The sequence below is a fragment of the Bufo bufo genome, chromosome 6 (genome assembly GCF_905171765.1).
Source record: "Bufo bufo chromosome 6, aBufBuf1.1, whole genome shotgun sequence".
Lineage (NCBI taxonomy): Eukaryota > Metazoa > Chordata > Amphibia > Anura > Bufonidae > Bufo > Bufo bufo.
The window spans coordinates 72,071,771-72,081,451 of NC_053394.1; the positions used below are offsets into that span (position 1 = coordinate 72,071,771).

Here is a 9,681-nt window from a genome sequence, read left to right on the forward strand (position 1 = left end):
GAGTTAAACACACCGAGATCGCCATCTAATTACACTGCTATATGGATCTAATTTCCCACACTCATCAGCTGGCCGCTGCGGGAGCCTTACACCTCCCTGCCTCCTGTCACACGTAATGTCTGGGAAAGCAGGAGGCATCCGAAATTTGTGCTACACTATAAATGACAGGCGCCATCGTCTGCAGGACACTGGTTAGCACCGTTAATCTCACCAGAGGACTATGGCCTCATAAAACTGCACAGTCCTATCTTAAAAAGTCAGTAATGGCTGTAAAAATGAGAAAGGAGGAACCGACCGCAATTAGTCTGCCTGTTTTCAGCTGAAATAGCTAATTATCCCGGGACGCTGACATCAGCATAATGAGGCTTCACTGCTGTAAACATCTGTGCGACAGCATCACCAGCCGCCCATACTGTGTGGTAAACAGGGAATTAGAGGCCCTCAGATGGCCTTTACGGCCTCCTTTAAAGGGCTGTCCTACAAAAAGCATGCAGTCAATAAAGCATTAAATTAGGTGCAGTTTACATGCATTAAAAATATTGTTTGGATTTTTATCTACACTGTGTTTTCCTCTCTGGTAGTGCCCCCTGCTGTTCATCCGTCTGGTCCACCTTCTTTATTCAGTAGTGGACTCACATGCTCAGTAGCTTCCCTGCTCTCAGTGCTAGCTATGTGATCTTATAGTGAAGTGGCCCAGACACCTTTCATTCATTCATCCATCCATCCATACTTCTAAATTCTTAAAAATATTTAGTTACTGTTTTTTTCTGACTATAAGACGCACTCCCCCCCTTCCCAAAGTGAGAAAAAAAAGTAGCAATGCGTCTTATAGTCCAAATACTAATGACCGCTTCCACTATGATAGCAGTTTATTACCAGTAGAGGGAAGCCCTCTACACGTTCCCTGGTCCTCTTCCGGGCCCCACTCTGCACTGCGTCCTGTCGGCGTACAGCGCCAGGACGTGGTGCACACTATGATCTGACATGGTGCGGCGTCAAGTCACAGTGCAGCGCGGGCGAGAAGAAGACCAGGAAGCCGTGAGTGGCAGTTTTACATTTCTTAATGTCTGATCTGAGGTCTGATGGGTTGGTCTGATCTGAGGTCTGATGGGTTGGTCTGATGTGAGATGGGGGTCTGATCTGAGGTCTGATAGGGGTCTGATGGAGGCTCTGATGAAGAATGGGGGTCTGATCTTAGTTCTGATGAAAAATATATTTTTTTTTTCCTCCTCTAAAACCTAGGTGTGTCTTATAGTCCGAAAAATACAGTATATCTCTAGACCAGGGAGAAGGAAATTGTGGTGACATTACATACCATAGGAATCTATGGCGCCCTATGTAAGGGGTTATTCAAGCTAACTTTGGTGCATCCTGGGAGAAGAAGGTGCTTAATAGCTCATTGCCCACCCACAGAAAGGGAAGATCCTCCTGTGAGTTAAAAAAATATATATACACTGCTCAAAAAAATAAAGGGAACACAAAAATAACACATCCTAGATCTGAATTAATTAAATATTCTTCTGAAATACTTTGTTCTTTACATAGTTGAATGTGCTGACAACAAAATCACACAAAAATTTAAAATGGAAATCAAATTTTTCAACCCATGGAGGTCTGGATTTGGAGTCACACTCAAAATTAAAGTGGAAAAACACACTACAGGCTGATCCAACTTTGATGTAATGTCCTTAAAACAAGTCAAAATGAGGCTCAGTAGTGTGTGTGGCCTCCACGTGCCTGTATGACCTCCCTACAACGCCTGTGCATGCTCCTGATGCGGTGGCAGACGGTCTCCCGTGGAGGACGGTCATCTGCCAACTCCTGGACAGTCTGTGGTGCAACGTGACGTTGGTGGATAGAGCGAGACATGATGTCCCAGATGTGCTCAATTGGATTCAGGTCTGGGGAACGGACGGGCCAGTCCATAGCATCAATGCCTTCATCTTGCAGGAACTGCTGACACACTCCAGCCACATGAGGTCTAGCATTGTCTTGCATTAGGAGGAACCCAGGGCCAACCGCACCAGCATATGGTCTCACAAGGGGTCTGAGGATCTCATCTCGGTACCTAATGGCAGTCAGGCTACCTCTGGCGAGCACATGGAGGGCTGTGCGGCCCTCCAAAGAAATGCCACCCCACACCATTACCAATGCCAAACCGGTCATGCTGGAGGTTGTTGCAGGCAGCAGAACGTTCTCCACGGCTTCTCAAGACTCTGCCACGTCTGTCACATGTGCTCAGTGTGAACCTGCTTTTATCTGTGAAGAGCACAGGGCGCCAGTGGCGAATTTGCCAATCTTGGTGTTCTCTGCAAATGCCAAACGTCCTGCACGGTGTTGGGCTGTAAGCACAACCCCCACCTGTGGACGTCGGGCCCTCATATCACCCTCATGGAGTCTGTTTCTGACCGTTTGAGCAGACACATGAACATTTGTGGCCTGCTGGAGGTCATTTTGCAGGGCTCTGGCAGTGCTCCTCCTGTTCCTCCTTGCACAAAGGCGGAGGTAGCGGTCCTGCTGCTGGGTTGTTGCCCTCCTACGGCCTCCTCCACGTCTCCTGATGTACTGGCCTGTCTCCTGGTAGTGCCTCCATGCTCTGGACACTACGCTGACAGACACAGCAAACCTTCTTGCCACAGCTCGCATTGATGTGCCATCCTGGATAAGCTGCACTACCTGAGCCACTTGTGTGGGTTGTAGACTTCGTCTCATGCTACCACTAGAGTGAAAGCACCGCCAGCATTCAAAAGTGACCAAAACATCAGCCAGGAAGCATAGGAACTGAGAAGTGGTCTGTGGTCACCACCTGCAGAACCACTCCTTTATTGGGGGTGTCTTGCTAATTGCCTATAATTTCCACTTGTTGTCTATCCCATTTGCACAACAGCATGTGAAATTGATTGTCACTCAGTGTTGCTTCCTAAGTGGACAGTTTGATTTCACAGAAGTGTGATTGACTTGGAGTTACATTGTGTTGTTTAAGTGTTCCCTTTATTTTTTTGAGCAGTGTATATTGTTGTAAATTCATGGTATTACCCCTTTAATAAAGGGCCCATTCATACGAACGTATTTCTGGATCTGCATCGCATTCAGAAGCAGCATACAGTGTGCTGTCCTGTTCCTCTCTTCTGTGGCCCCGCAAAAAAATAGAGCATGTCCTATTCTTGTCTACGATTGCGGACAATAGTAGGCATTTCCACATAAGGCTGGCCATGCGCGTAATGCACACGGCCGGTATTCGTGTTTTGCGAATCCGCAATTTGTTGACCGCAAAACACTTACGTTTGTCTGAATGGACCCTAAAAAAGGTATATTAGATGGTGAGACCATTGTGTGAAATTTTGTATAATCATTTGAATTAGGGCAATTATCTCCAGGGGTAATAGCATATGGAGAGCGAACGACAAGCAGGAAATTGTGCGCTGGACGTTGATCTGAATTTTATGCTTACGCAAAAATTAGCGTTCGCCATCATATTCCATGTGTAACCAGAAATCTACTCACCAAATTATGAATTGCTGTCGCTACTAAAAACATATTTGTCTGTCACTAAAAGGGGTATTCTGATTATATCAAGTTATTCTCTATCCACAGGATAAGGGAACAACTATTAGATCGGTCAGACGGCCGAGACCCCCACTGATCACAAGTACAGGGGCCCTGTGACCCCCCGTAAATTACAGAAGTGGCAAGTCAAGCTTGCACAACGCCACTCCATTCATGCAGGCTTGACCTTCCACTCCATCCATGTTGGGGGCTCCGCAGGGCGCGGGGTCCACCTTTTAGTGATTGGCGGGGATCCCAGCAGTTGGACCAGATAACCTGATATAACCGAAACATCCCCTTTAAGGTCTCTGAGAAAGCTGGGAAACAGCCCAAGCTGCGGTATTACCCAGAGTTCTCAGCTATATGAACAGCAAGCCCGTCCTCTCCTCGTCAAGCTATAATGGCAGCCATATTGGCTGTCACTCAACTCCCCCCCCCCCCCCCAAATAAAGCTAAGTACCAAAGGGTAAGCAGTATGTTTTCCAGCGCAGCGTCCATGATTTTGCATCTGTATATAACATGTAGCAGGCGTCACACATGGGTTACGTTTGTTCGCTGTGTTTATTTAAAGGGCATCTCCCTCTAAAATTATAAGCCTCAAGGTACAAGCCTCAGTGGGAACAACACTTGTTTAATCTGTATGCCGCTCGGTGAGCACGTCACCGCGTCCGGCCTCATACACGTGTATACATCACCGCGTCCCGCCGCATACACGTGTATACGTCACCTGCCCATCCCGCCTCATACACATGTATACGTCACCGGCCGCGTCCCGCCTCATACACATGTATACGTCACCGGCCGCGTCCCGCCTCATACACGTGTATACGTCACCGGCCGCGTCCCGCCTCATACACGTGTATACGTCACCGCCTCATACACATGTATACGTCACCGGCCGCGTCCCGCCTCATACACGTGTATACGTCACCGCCTGCGTCCTGCCTCATACACGTGTATATGTCACTGCCTGCGTCCTGCCTCATACACGTGTATATACACGTCACCGCCTCATACACATCTATGGCCTCCTGCACACGACCGTATTTTTTTGCGGTCCGCAAAAACGGGTTCCGTTTTGCCGTGATCCGTGACCGTTTTTTTCGTCCGTGGGTCTTCCTTGATTTTTGGAGGATCCACGGACATGAAAAAAAAGTCGTTTTGGTGTCCGCCTGGCCGTGCGGAGCCAAACGGATCCGTCCTGAATTACAATGCAAGTCAATGGGGACGGATCCGTTTGACGTTGACACAATATGGTGCAATTTCAAACGGATCCGTCCCCATTGACTTTCAATGTAAAGTCAGGAGTTAATATACCATCGGATCGGAGTTTTCTCCAATCCGATGGTATATTTTAACTTGAAGCGTCCCCATCACCATGGGAACGCCTCTATGTTAGAATATACCGTCGGATTTGAGTTACATCGTGAAACTCAAATCCGACAGTATATTCTAACACAGAGGCGTTCCCATGGTGATGGGGACGCTTCAGGTTAGAATATACTAAAAGAACTGTGTACATGACTTCCCCCTGCTGCCTGGCAGGTGCTGCCAGGCAGCAGGGGGCAGCCCCCCCCCCCCTGTAGTTAACACATTGGTGGCCAGTGCGGCCGCCCCCCCCCCTCCCTCCCCTGTAGTTAACTCATTGGTGGCCAGTGCGGCCGGCCCCCCTCCCTCCCCTGTAGTTAACTCGTTGGTGGCCAGTGGGCCCCCCTCCCTCCCCTGTAGTTAACTCATTGGTGGCCAGTGCGGCCGGCCCCCCTCCCTCCCCTGTAGTTAACTCGTTGGTGGCCGGGAGCTCCTCCTACTGGTAAGTGACGTCCGGCCGGGAGCTCCTCCTACTGGTAAGTGACATGACCTGTCACTTACCAGTAGGAGGAGCTCCCGGCCGGACGCAGACATCGCAGCTCACAGGTAAGTATAATGGTTCTACAAATTGCTAAGTAACCATGGCAACCGGGACTGCAGTAGCGTCCTGGTTGCCATGGTTACCGATCGGAGCCCCAGCGATTAAACTGGGACTCTGATCGGTACACTCCGCTGCTACCAATGATAGGGGGGAGATTTTAATTAGGAGGGGGAGGGAGGGGAGAAGGCCCACTGGCCACCAACGAGTTAACTACAGGGGAGGGAGGGGGGTCCACTGGCCACCAATGAGTTAACTACAGGGGAGGGAGGGGGGGGGCCGGCCGCACTGGCCACCAATGTGTTAACTACAGGGGGGGGGGGGGAGGGCTGCCCCCTGCTGCCTGGCAGCACCTGCCAGGCAGCAGGGAGCAGTCATGTACACAGTTCTTTTAGTATATTCTAACCTGAAGCGTCCCCATCACCATGGGAACGCCTCTGTGTTAGAATATACTGTCGGTTCTGAGTTTTCACGAAGTGAAAACTCAGCTATGAAAAAGCTTTTATGCAGACGGATCTTCGGATCCGTCTGTATAAAAACTAACCTACGGCCACGGATCACGGACACGGATGCCAATCTTGTGTGCATCCGTGTTCTTTCACGGACCCATTGACTTGAATGGGTCCGTGAACCGTTGGCCGTGAAAAAAATAGGACAGGTATTTTTTTCACGGCCAGGAAACACGGATCACGGATGCGGCTGCAAAACGGTGCATTTTCCGATTTTTCCACGGACCCATTGAAAGTCAATGGGTCCGCGAAAAAAAAAACGGAAAACGGCACAACGGCCACGGGTGCACACAACGGTCGTGTGCAGGAGGCCTATAAGTAACCGGCCGCATCCTACATCACATACATGTATATACCAGGGCCAAGACACAAGTGTGTGTGCACTGTTACCAGCTTTGCGAGTACTTGCCCTGGTGACCATCCTTACCTACTCCTGGGGCTCAGTATTTGTAAACCGGAGAGTACCAAGGTACATGCCAGGAGGTGCCCACGTTTCAGTGCCGATTTGGTTAGTGCTCTGCAACTATTTATTTCTCGGCAAATGGGTGCCAGCGGCGTACGTCCCCCTGTATACTGGTTAGAGCGGCGTACGTCCCCCTGTATACTGGTTAGAGCGGCGTACGTCCCCCTGTATACTGGTTAGAGCGGCGTACGCCCCCCTGTATACTGGTTAGAGCGGCGTACGCCCCCCTGTATACTGGTTAGAGCGGCGTACGCCCCCCTGTATACTGGTTAGAGCGGCGTACGCCCCCCTGTATACTGGTTAGAGCGGCGTACGCCCCCCTGTATACTGGTTAGAGCGGCGTACGCCCCCCTGTATACTGGTTAGAGCGGCGTACGCCCCCCTGTATACTGGTTAGAGCGGCGTACGCCCCCCTGTATACTGGTTAGAGCGGCGTACGCCCCCCTGTATACTGGTTAGAGCGGCGTACGCCCCCCTGTATACTGGTTAGAGCGGCGTACGCCCCCCTGTATACTGGTTAGAGCGGCGTACGCCCCCCTGTATACTGGTTAGAGCGGCGTACGCCCCCCTGTATACTGGTTAGAGCGGCGTACGCCCCCCTGTATACTGGTTAGAGCGGCGTACGCCCCCCTGTATACTGGTTAGAGCGGCGTACGTCCCCCTGTATACTGGTTAGAGCGGCGTACGTCCCCCTGTATACTGGTTAGAGCGGCGTACGTCCCCCTGTATACTGGTTAGAGCGGCGTACGTCCCCCTGTATACTGGTTAGAGCGGCGTACGTCTTCCTGTATACTGGTTAGAGCGGCGTACGTCCCCCTGTATTCTGGTGCCAGCGGCGTAAATCTTCCTGTATACTGGTTAGAGCGGCGTACGTCCCCCTGTATACTGGTTAGAGCGGCGTACGTCCCCCTGTATACTGGTTAGAGCGGCGTACGTCCCCCTGTATACTGGTTAGAGCGGCGTACGTCCCCCTGTATACTGGTTAGAGCGGCGTACGTCCCCCTGTATACTGGTTAGAGCGGCGTACGTCCCCCTGTATTCTGGTGCCAGCGGCGTAAATCTTCCTGTATACTTGGAGAACTTACTATTACTTTGCACTCTCACCAGCATGCTCACTGACAGCTTCCAGCTCCATCCCTGCTCACTGACAGCTTCCAGCTCCATCCCTGCTCACTGACAGCTTCCAGCTCCATCCCTGCTCACTGACAGCTTCCAGCTCCATCCCTGCTCACTGACAGCTTCCAGCTCCATCCCTGCTCACTGACAGCTTCCAGCTCCATCCCTGCTCACTGACAGCTTCCAGCTCCATCCCTGCTCACTGACAGCTTCCAGCTCCATCCCTGCTCACTGACAGCTTCCAGCTCCATCCCTGCTCACTGACAGCTTCCAGCTCCATCCCTGCTCACTAACAGCTTCAAGCTCCATCCCTGCTCACTGACAGCTTCAAGCTCCATCCCTGCTCACTGACAGCTTCCAGCTCCATCCCTGCTCACTGACAGTTTCCAGCTCCATCCCTGCTCCCTGACAGTTTCCAGCTCCATCCCTGCTCACTGACAGTTTCCAGCTCCATCCCTGCTCCCTGACAGCTTCCAGCTCCATCCCTGCTCACTGACAGCTTCCAGCTCCATCCCTGCTCCCTGACAGCTTCCAGCTCCATCCCTGCTCCCTGACAGCTTCCAGCTCCATCCCTGCTCACTGACAGTTTCCAGCTCCATCCCTGCTCACTGACAGCTTCCAGCTCCATCCCTGCTCACTGACAGCTTCCAGCTCCATCCCTGCTCACTGACAGCTTCCAGCTCCATCCCTGCTCACTGACAGCTTCCAGCTCCATCCCTGCTCACTGACAGCTTCCAGCTCCATCCCTGCTCACTGACAGCTTCCAGCTCCATCCCTGCTCACTGACAGCTTCCAGCTCCATCCCTGCTCACTGACAGCTTCCAGCTATATCCCTGCTCACTGACAGCTTCCAGCTCCATCCCTGCTCACTGACAGCTTCCAGCTCCATCCCTGCTCACTGACAGCTTCAAGCTCCATCCCTGCTCACTGACAGCTTCCAGCTCCATCCCTGCTCACTGACAGTTTCCAGCTCCATCCCTGCTCCCTGACAGTTTCCAGCTCCATCCCTGCTCACTGACAGTTTCCAGCTCCATCCCTGCTCCCTGACAGCTTCCAGCTCCATCCCTGCTCACTGACAGCTTCCAGCTCCATCCCTGCTCACTGACAGCTTCCAGCTCCATCCCTGCTCACTGACAGTTTCCAGCTCCATCCCTGCTCACTGACAGTTTCCAGCTCCATCCCTGCTCACTGACAGCTTCCAGCTCCATCCCTGCTCACTGACAGCTTCCAGCTCCATCCCTGCTCACTGACAGCTTCCAGCTCCATCCCTGCTCACTGACAGTTTCCAGCTCCATCCCTGCTCACTGACAGTTTCCAGCTCCATCCCTGCTCGCTGACAGTTTCCCGCTCTGGCACATCACGTATGATCATGTGTGACGCATGTAGCTGGTCCAATGACAGATGCAGCCGTGTATGTACGGCATGTACAGTGCTCTGCACACATCTCTGCAGCTCCCATCCATTGTATAAGAGCCTGCAGTCCGGTATCTGCTGTGCAGCTGCACTCAGTCCTGATGTATCCTGCCCGGCCTCTACAACACGTCGCCCCCGCAGTAATGACGGCCACAGACCCTATGAGAGCCCACTATACCCGCGGGCCCCCGAGCACCGTCCCCGCACTGCCCCGCTCCCCGTCACTCACCTTCTTTTCCTGTCCACAGACAGCTAACTGAAACCAGAAACGCAGTGCGCACGCGTAGAGCCCTGTACTCAGGGACCGGAGGCAAAGTTCCAACTCTGAAGACTGCGCAGAGAGCAGACGCTTTCTATAGGCACGTCACCGGGATACGTCAGTGCCCCGAGCCCCAGAACCGCCCCCGCAGCGGCGCTGGACTACAACTAGAAGCGACCCGGACTGGAGGGAAAACCGCAGGCGGCGAGTTCAAAAAACAACACGCACCAAATAAAGTCAGATAGCGGTGCGGTACCGGCAGGGAAACGCGACCACATCAATACAATAACGCATCAATGACACTTTTCCGACCACCAGACGCTCCATCCATTTCAGAGGGTGGCGGGGGCCTGTGTCCTCTGACCGGTATATACCAGCGATATTCATCCTCCATCCACAGAACTTTCTATAACCAGAACAGCCCTTTAAAGTAGTGCCTGATCTGCTGGGGGTGCGGGATGTCAGACCC

General features: G+C 52.2%; 1 protein-coding gene across 1 annotated transcript in view; it reads right to left on the reverse strand.

The window, feature by feature from the left end:
* NT5C2 (5'-nucleotidase, cytosolic II) overlaps positions 1-9,286 on the reverse strand; it is a 109,032-nt gene extending 99,746 nt beyond the window's left edge. The window contains exon 1 of the mRNA XM_040437990.1: positions 9,183-9,286. The gene's annotated coding sequence lies outside the window, so the exon portion shown is untranslated. The remainder of the gene's footprint in view (positions 1-9,182) is intronic.
* Between the last annotated feature and the right edge of the window lie 395 nt (positions 9,287-9,681).